Source organism: Selaginella moellendorffii, unplaced genomic scaffold (genome assembly GCF_000143415.4).
Source record: "Selaginella moellendorffii unplaced genomic scaffold, v1.0 SELMOscaffold_11, whole genome shotgun sequence".
NCBI lineage: Eukaryota > Viridiplantae > Streptophyta > Lycopodiopsida > Selaginellales > Selaginellaceae > Selaginella > Selaginella moellendorffii.
Genome location: NW_003314272.1, coordinates 1,117,779 through 1,126,355, shown reverse-complemented (window position 1 = coordinate 1,126,355; position 8,577 = coordinate 1,117,779). Strand labels below are relative to the sequence as shown.

The window sequence follows — 8,577 nt, the reverse complement described above, 5'->3', positions numbered from 1 at the left end:
CTACTCGAGTCCAAGGACAAGGGCGAGGACGTGGTCATGGCCGTGATGTTTGTTGTTGGGCGTGTGATGAAGTTGGTCATACTTATCAGCGTTGTCGGCGCTTTCTGGATTGGCGACCTCCCTTTCCTGGGTGGAGACCTTGGCGTCAGCAACGTCCTGTTGGTGCTGCTGCGGTGGAAGGTTTGGATACCGAGGTGCATCCGGGAAATGAAGAGTCGCGGGAGTAATGGAGGGACCTTGCGCGAATATGTTAGTGACCCCTCCATCTTTCTTTCAAGAGTATCATCAAGGGGTTCACTCGGCACTGGTTCATCAAGTGTTTACTTTCCAAGCTCGTTTTTATAACATGAGGTCTCCTATTCTTCTCTCCGTGTTGGTTGATACAAGTTTGAGTTTATCTTCTATTGCTCGACCTGTTGCCACACGTTGTCGTCTACACTTGCGTCGTGCGGCGGATCCAGTTTTCATTCTTTATGGCAACAGCCATACCCATGCATGTGCACGAGATGAGGCGGACTTGGTTGTGCATGTGGGTGATCTTGAGCTTGAGTTGCAGTCGTTGCGGGTGGTGCCGAGTTAAGCTTTTGACCTCATTTTTGGTATGGATTGGTTGCAGCGCAATCATGCCAAATGTGACTTTGAGGCTTCTCCCCCTTGTCTCATACTTCCTTATGTTTCATTCATTCCTCTCACTTCCGTACCTTTTCGTCCCTTTACTTCTACCTCTGTTTCCATTACTTTTATTCCCCCACTATTTCCTCTTGTGTTTCCATCTTGTTCTGCTCTTCCCTTTTCCGATCCCTCCGATGATCTTTGTGTTGCAGCTGTTGACCAGCTCATGAAGGAGTATTTTGATTTCTTTGAATTTGACCTATCGTCTGGGGCCAAGATTGCCACACGTCATCCCATTCCAACCGGGGATGCTCGTCCAATCAAAGTTCTTGTTCGTTGTCGGTCACCCAAGGAGATCAAGATTTTACGTGCAAACGTCAAGGAGATGTTGGAGAAGGGTGTTATTCGGAAGTCGCAGAGTCCTTGGGCATGTGAACCTCATCTTGTGACAAAGCCTGATGGAAGTATTCGTTTCTGCATCGACTATCGTCCGTTAAATGAAGTGACGATCTTAGATGTGTACCCTCTTCCTCACACTGTTGATCTTTTGGATCGTCTGGGGCGAAGTCGTTGGTTCACCAAGCTAGATCTTGCTTCTGGGTACTGGCAAGTACCGATGCTGACGAAGATATTCCTAAGACTGATTTTCGTACACCGTTTAGTTTGTACGAGTTCTTGGTGATGCCGTTTGGTTTGAACAATGCTCCAGCAACTTTCCAGCAGATGATGGACGAAGTTCTTTGTGATATGCTAGAGGTGACTGCTGACTTCATTAATGATGTCTTGATTCACTCGGAGGGGACGTGGGCAGAGCACATTCGTGATGTGTGTAAAGTGTTGGATTGGCTACGGGATGTTGGTTTAAAGCTGAAGCGGTCGAAGTGCGTGTTTGAGTCCAAAGACACAACTTATCTTGGGTACCGTATTTCTCGTGAGGGTTTACAAGTTGATCCTGACAAACTCGTAGCCGTTCTAAAGTTCCCTACTCCGAAGTGTGTGAATGATGTGCAGCGCTTCCTGGGCAAGGTGCAATATCTTGGTCGTTTTCTGGATCATCTTTCCGATCGCACTACACCATTGCGAGCGTTGCTGAAGTCATCAACGTCATCTTTCATCTGGTCTTTCGATTGTGAGCGGGCGTTTGTGGATCTCAAAGTGCTGTTGACGACTCCTCCGGTTTTGGCATATCCTGACTACACTCGACCTTTTATTTTGCGCGTTGATGCTTTTGATATTCGTCTTGGAGTTGTGTTAATGCAAGAGAGCCTGAGTGTGCTTGGTTAGCATCATCCCATTGCATATATAAGCCGTACGTTACAACTAGCGGAGGTGAACTACTCCACGACAGAGAAGGAGTTTTTAGCGGCAGTTTGGGGTTTCGAGAAACTTCATGCATATCTACATGGTTCTCGGACATTACTTGAAGGTGACCATGCTGCCGTTATTTCATTATTGAAGCAGAAGAACCTGGTTGGTCGTACTGCTCGGTGGGCTTTAAAGCTTCAGATATATGATTTTGATGTTGTTCATCGCCCAAAGAGTTCTATGGCTAATGCTGATGCCCTTTCTCAAGCTCCTCTTCCTTCTCCACTCTCTTCTCCTGTTTCTGATGAGCCTGTTGTTCCAGCATCTGTGGATTTTCTAGACGAGGATTCTGTGCCGTTGGCGGTTGCTATACTTGATGTTCAATGTCCACAAGGCGCAGAGCAAGATCTACCTTCTCTTGATGAGGTTCGCGAGGCTCAAAAGATTGAGCTATGGATTCGAAGGCTTCGAGATGCGTTTGAGGATCCTGCATCACTTGTTGATGACTTGCCTTTCTGGCATTTACATTCTCAATATCGCCTTGAAGATGGCCTTCTTTATTTTGTGGGGATGGATGCTAATGATCATTCACGACTGGTGGTACCTTCTATCTTTATTCTGCAGTTTCTCCATGCCTACCATGATTCTCCTATTCTAGGTGGGCATATGGGACATCGTCGTGTGACCGAGAAGCTGCATAGGTCTTTCTATTGGCCAAAGATGCAACATGATGTTATCCAGTATGTGCGTAGCTGCGTTTGGTGCCAAACACGTAATACTCCCCTTTGTGCTACGGAAGGACGGTTGGAGTCAATTGTAGTTTCCCGTCCGTTTGAGTTGGTGGCATTTGATCTTATGGGACCTTTTCCACGGTCGACTGCTAGCAATAAATATGTTATTACTACTTCTAACTACTTGACTCGTTGAGTGGAAGTTGGTGCTCTTGCTAGCGCCTCGGCAACTGCTGTTGGATACTTTCTCCTAAATCGAGTGGTGTTCCAACATTCTTGTCTAGAGCGGATTCTTTCGGATAATGGTCCTGCATTTATGGCTGAGGTATTTCATGTTTTGATGTCTCGGTTGGGGATACGCCACACTTTTACAAGTGTTTATCATCCACAATCAGACGGTTTGGTGGAACGGCTCGTTCGAACATTCAAAGGGATGATTGCGAAGTATGTGAACTTTCAGCATTCGGATTGGGATGGTTATTTGCCGTCTCTTCGGTATGCCTATATCACAGGGGTGTAGAGTTTTGTTGGTGCTTCACCATATAAACTTCTATATGGTCATGATCCAGAGCTAGGTTTACCTTCACGATTGCCACGAGCTCCTGATGCTAGGTCATGGGATCAATATTTGATGAGCATTCTTCCACTTGTCCGAGCAGAGTCTGCCGAACACTTAGACCGCGTACAAGTGGGACAACAACAGTGCTACAACTCCCATCATCGTCCACCTGCAGAGTACAAAGTGGATGATTTGGTGTTAGTCCGTTTTCCCCATCTTACGGTATGTGGTTTATCTAAGGGGCTCCTTGCGCAGTGGAAAGGACCATATCAGGTGTTGCGGCAAGTTGGACCCCAAGTTTATGAGGTTCAGCATGACGTCCAGCAGGCCGATCCTCCGGAGATTGTGCATGTACAGCGGTTGAAATGCTTCATACAAAGGGATCAGGAGCAGTTAATACCGTCTACAGATCCGCCGATGCCTCCCCCTAACGTTCCTCCAGATCCCAGCCCATCTACAAGAGAACCTTGATAGCCTTCCATTATTCCGAGAGGAGGGGATGATGTGAGGGCCAAGTGTACGGCTACGATGCCGTATATTAATATTAGCATAGTGGGATTTTGGTAGCCGTCGGATTGGTTTCAATCCGGACCACTCGCTCCTGTATATAAGTTAGGGTTTTTGGGCTAATTGATATGCACATTTCTGTATTCCCTTTCCATATTCCATGCACTCACAATTACAATTTTCATAATTATCACTAATACAAACTGTGTTTAGCCTTCATTTGTTAAGTAAATTCATTAACAGACTTACGTCTCTCATACATTTCTGAACATGTTACATGCTGCAAGCCTGTCTCTGAGCACATCTGGACCAGCTTAAGTACTTACTCCAAGCCGTCCATGGTATGGCATGTTATTTGTAAATCAGGACCATTGACACATGCATTCTATATCTTAAGAATATACAACCCATGTATGACCATGTATATTCTTAAAAAGTGTCAATCCACTCTAGGCAAGCTCTGTAATCTGTGAACAATGCAATTCCCGAGTGAAGCATACACCCATCTATTATAGCCATTCAAGCTTGCCTTTTTCCAGCCACAGATGGGTGTATGCTCCACTCAGGAATTGCATTGTTCACAGATTACAAAGGTTGCCAAGAGTGGATTGACATTTATGTTTCAGTTTTGTAGATGGTCTCTAGCATCATGCCAGGGAGCAAGCTGATCGAGAGAATTAGATCATGGAAGCCCTTGGTCATTCTGTTGTTCATCCCATCAAAGAATCCACCATACTGCTACCATTTGCCATGATAAATTGCCATGAATGATCTTCCCAACCTTTGTGCCTTGAGAACTGGAAGAAGATATTAACTTGCCAAGAATAAACTCTTCTTAGTGTTTGAGAACCTATGCATGTTTTTCCCACATCTCAACTCTTCCCCATTGGATTTAACTTCTACCACCCAAGCAGTCAAACTCACCCATGTGTCTATGGAATATCCTAAATCTCCCATGTGGCCCACTTGGGTAGCTACAGCATGGGAGGTTAGACAAATCCAAGGCTACCCAACTCACTCATTGACTAGAAAGATTAATTGGTCAAGCTATCCTTATTGCATTATGCAAAAAGAATTTTGTGCAAGAGAGGATGAAGAAAGGTACTTTAAGGGGAGGGGATGGTTTGGGGCTATTATGTTTCCATTAGTTGGATACAAGCCATTCTTAATTGCCCCACTATCACATAACCTTGCAAAAAGTAGATTAAGAACATTATTCTCGAACATACAAATTGACTTAGGGCATTTGCAAAAGTTTAGACAATCTCACTGTCCTTTTGAGTCCTTCTCACAAGCTCATGTAGGAGCCTTTAACTATCTAAATTGAAAAACTAATCTCCAAACTTTCACTAGACTCTAGTGGATATTACACTTTTAGTCCATAGAAAAGTGTTCTAGGCTAACCAGCCATTCACCTATTTTGTTGTAAAAAGGGTTGCCAACCAGTTTTGCATCTGGTCTAAAATTAGGCAATTTAAAGTTGCCAAAGATAGTGGCATCACATCCATATAGTGCAACAAGGTTTTTTAACCCTTTGAACATTTTAGTGATCCTTTATAAGCAAACGCACCAAATATAAAATTATAAGTAGCTAGAACATAAAGATCTTCTTTTTGGTGAACATTTAAGTATCTACCTAGTCCAATTCTTTTACATCTTAACCAAAATGGAAGTTCCTTTATCAAGGGGTCTAGAAGCATCCTCTAGATCCCCTAAGCCCCCTCAATTATAAATTGATTGATCCTTAAAGCAAATATCCCACCTCTTGGCCACATCCTCTTTTCATATGCCTTTGGGTTGTTGGTGTTCTTATTATTGGAACTTTCTAAATGATTTAATAGTGAGGATTGCAATTTTCATCCCCTATGGTTATTACTTCCACGTCCATAACCAAATTTTAAAGGACTCTTATGATTCCACACTTTCACCTATAAGAACTTCCTATTATGGCATTATGAAGTTGCTCTACTAAATGCCAATTAAAATCTATGCCTTCTTCCTTTATAAAATTCTCTAACCCTATAGAAGGAGGTGAAATCATCATATGATAGCTCCTCTTGGTTTACTATAGTCCTAGATTTTGGAATTTTTCTTTATTGAAGAATCCATTGTTTTAACCACCCTTTTGGTAGCCTAGCTATTGGCATTATTGTTGTTGGTGATGTTATTGTAGCACCTTTTATAAGTCCACTAATGGATGGTTGGAATCCTTTTATCACCTCTTTTTTGACTAATTCTTCCTTATTGATGTTTAATCTAAGTGTGCTACTTAGATTTTCTCCAAGAATTGTCCTCTAATGCTTTAGAAATTAAACTTTCATTTACCATTCTCATAGATACCACGAGACAAGGGTAAATAAACATAGCATTAGTGTAATTATTTTGAGAATCTTTCCAAACCAACTCACTACTTTCTAGATTAAAGAATAGCAAGATCTTCCAAACTCCTCCCCTACATTTATATATGCAAGATGTTAACTCTTTTCTCTGATACCAAGGTATACCAAACAATGAAGTTCACCACTATTTCCCCATGTGTTTGTGGAATATCCTAAATTTACCATGTGGCCCACCTGAGCAAGTCCCTCCAAAACACATGAAAGTAACTACAACAATAAAGGCTAGGCAAATTCAAGACTACCCAACTCACTTGTTAGCTAGAATGACCAATTAGTCAAACTAAGAGTCCCAATTCCTTGTTGCATTATATAGGAGGAATCTTATTCGAGAAAGGATAAAGAAAGAGGGGAGGAGTTGGGGCCACTATGTTTTCACTAGCTTGCTACAAACCACCATAGAACTAGTAAAATTGAGGTTCCAAAGTGTTAGGCAACGTGCAATTACCCCCAATTGCCCCATTGTCACACACCCTTGTAGGAAGTAAATCAAGAATGCTCTTCTATTGATTGCCATTGCATTGCTGTTAATAAGCTATGAACCACTCTCTCCTACTGTAGAATTCTCCCTCAAAACCTCTAAATCCTCCTAGTAAAATATCTCTCAAAAACACTCTTAGATTCAAAATCACTATTTTAAGCTTACTATATTGCCACTAGTAGGCTGTGGAATGCTCACACACAAGCTTCAGGCCACTATGTTGCCATTGACAAGCCATGAAATCCCTTTGGAAAACACTTTCCATTATAATTTTACAAAAACACTTTTAGATGCTTGAGAAAAAAGGTAAGGGTCAACCTAACTCCTTGTCATCCTCCTCCTCTTTATATTTCATATTCCCAACCAAATCTCCTAAAACTAGATTTCTATACTTTGTCTCATAGGGGCACCCAAATTGCAAAGGAATATCCCAATGGATCTTTTCTCCTAGTGCCATATGGATTAAAACACATGTTCAATTGGTACAAACTCCATCTTTATCAACTAGAAATGCCATCTTTCCAATCTCCACCTTTTGCCACTTCTAGGACCATCTTCTCCGAGCAGTATGATGGCAGCCATGGTGCTTTTATATTGAGAGTGTCAAATATGTCTCACACTTGCTCATGCATCTTGATTTAACAAACTTACTATATATGCCATCTTGGTTTCCATTAACTTGGACAACCAGCATTAACTTGGGTGATGGTATAGCATGGATTGCAAATGGATCTCCTTTCACAAACTCCTTTTGGCAAACATGGCATATACCCTCCTAATTGGAACAAACCTTCAAAACATGGATGAAAAGAGATCAATCTACAACATTTAAATGATCTTAGCTGCTTACATTGCAGATGGACAACATCTATATTCTATTGAGTCATTCTCCGTTCAACTATGTTATGAGGGAAACATGAGCACACTATCTTACATTTGAATTGACTGCTTTAAATTATTTTTGCTTTCAAATTTATATATTCAAGGTCTCATTCTACAACCCATTCTTTGCAAGTATGGCGTGCAATTCGTAAAAGGGTGGATTTTACAACAGTGGATTTCACTCACATGCTTGTTATTGGTCCATATGTATTATGAGTGTGATAAAAACACAGGCATAGAATATTTTATGAATATCCAATCCTTATGCCCCGGATGGGGCATCATGCCCATAGCAATGACCCATGCTATGTATGGAATGGAGCCATTCATGGCCCATTCATCCCATGAATTCTAGCAAGTTGTTAATGTTGCAAACTAAATCGACAATCGAACCATACTACCTTATCTAGAGCACTATATTCTCACATCTTGCTCTTGGCACTCATGGCAAAAGAACTGAATTATCCTTTTTTGGCACACCTCTTTTAACATAGTGTTCATAGCAAGCGTAAGTGAACTCCATCTAAAATTTGGGAGTGTGGTAGCCTTGATCATCATCGATGGCCATCGCCGTGTCCTCCCCGCATTGCCAACTGCCACTGTGCTGTTCGCAATCATCAATGCTCCCATTGTTACCTGCTGCAGCATCTAGGCGATCGTCGAATCCTCCTGCTTCCTCCATCTTGCGCCACAATTCTTGAGGATGGAGGTCGTCGAGTTGGATGGCAACGCAGGGGAGAAGCCGATGACAAGTGATGGAATTGCTCCAGAACACTGGAATCTGGAGCTGTGATCGCAGCCATTGCTATCAATCCCTAGCAACACTGCAGCTCTCCATACCACCCGAAATATCCCCTACACCATAGCCAAGAACAGATTTTATAAAGCATAGAATAACAGAGCACTAAAGCAGGGCGCTAAGGCAAGGAAGGTCTCCTACAAATTCATCATCATTCGTGGGTGCCCTAGGCCAGAGAGAGTGAGGGTGCTGCGCTGCACTGACCCACAATGCTCAATGCGCGACCGCCCTTCTGCGCAACGCATCGCCTAAGCCTTATGACCTGATGAATCCCTATCTTATGGGGTCAAATTTGATGATATGTG

At 42.5% G+C, this 8,577-nt stretch overlaps 1 long non-coding RNA gene across 1 annotated transcript; it reads right to left on the bottom strand.

Moving 5' to 3' along the window:
• Positions 1-7,902: 7,902 nt before the first annotated feature.
• On the bottom strand, positions 7,903-8,505 carry LOC112345904. The gene is made up of 2 exons (XR_002992220.1): positions 8,414-8,505; positions 7,903-8,328 (listed from the first exon to the last, which is right to left on the bottom strand). It is a non-coding gene; the product is annotated as an uncharacterized LOC112345904 (long non-coding RNA).
• Between the last annotated feature and the right edge of the window lie 72 nt (positions 8,506-8,577).